Genomic DNA, 1,041 nt, shown 5'->3' with positions numbered 1-1,041 from the left:
ATGAGTCTTCCTCCAATCCTGATGCCACGCTTTTCCTCATAGAATCCAGCTTCTCATATTATGTGCTCAGCATACAGGTTGAGTAAGTATGGTGAAAGAACACAACCTTGTCGCACACCTTTCCCAATTTTAAAACATTCAGTGTTCCCATGCTCTGTTCAAACAACTTAGGAGGCAGTAAATGAGGCACCTGGTAATGTATGTACATTTATTTGCACATGTGCATCATCATAAAAAGCTGGTTTTTCCTTGCATAGGGAACACAAGAGTTTCCCTATGCAAGATACAGCCTTACAACCGATTTCTTGCAGTGATCTGTATGAAACAAAGACCTTGTTTCATTTTTAGTGTCATTTGCTCTTACCTTTGTAACTCGCCATGTGGTGGAGACTTTAATTGTGAGCACACACCATGGCTAGAGGTATAATTGCTCGACCTTTGAGGATTTTGAGTAGACCACTGCCTTTGCTTCCACTGAAAGTAGGTCTCAGCCTGGGGCTTCTGATTTTTGTGTTTTTATTCTGCATTTCCTACTTTGTCTCTAGAATTTTTACCACAGATAACAGTTTCCTTTATATGTAGTAGCAATTACAATTGCAGGAACTGTCATGTGCAAACATTTAGTATTTTGACTTATATATTCTTGTTACCTTATTTTTAATTTTGGGGGGATGTCTGCTTTAAAATATATACTGCTAAGTAGACCCAGTTAACTGAGAGGATTTACAATGTCCTAATAAGACTGCATTGTTGATGGTTTTATAGATGTTAGCTTTTGTTTAGACAACTTAATGGTTAACACTGTGCAAATACTGTAACGAATTTTTACTTTTCTGATTTTTGTAATAAAAATTGAAGATGGATAAAATGTCAAAGAAGTAAACCAGTATACTAAGAGTGTCATTAGCATTTTGTTTGAAAACTGCCCTTCACAAATTGAATTAAAAAAAAAAAAATTCCAGGATAAACAGAAACTAAGGGATTTTGCCAAAGCCAACCCTGCTCTGAAAAACATCCTAAAGGAAGTTCTGTGGACTGAGA

The sequence above is a fragment of the Chrysochloris asiatica genome, unplaced genomic scaffold (genome assembly GCF_000296735.1).
Source record: "Chrysochloris asiatica unplaced genomic scaffold, ChrAsi1.0 scaffold00246, whole genome shotgun sequence".
In the NCBI taxonomy this organism is placed as follows: domain Eukaryota; kingdom Metazoa; phylum Chordata; class Mammalia; order Afrosoricida; family Chrysochloridae; genus Chrysochloris; species Chrysochloris asiatica.
The sequence above is the reverse complement of the archived record's forward strand: the minus strand, read 5'-3'. Positions refer to the sequence as shown.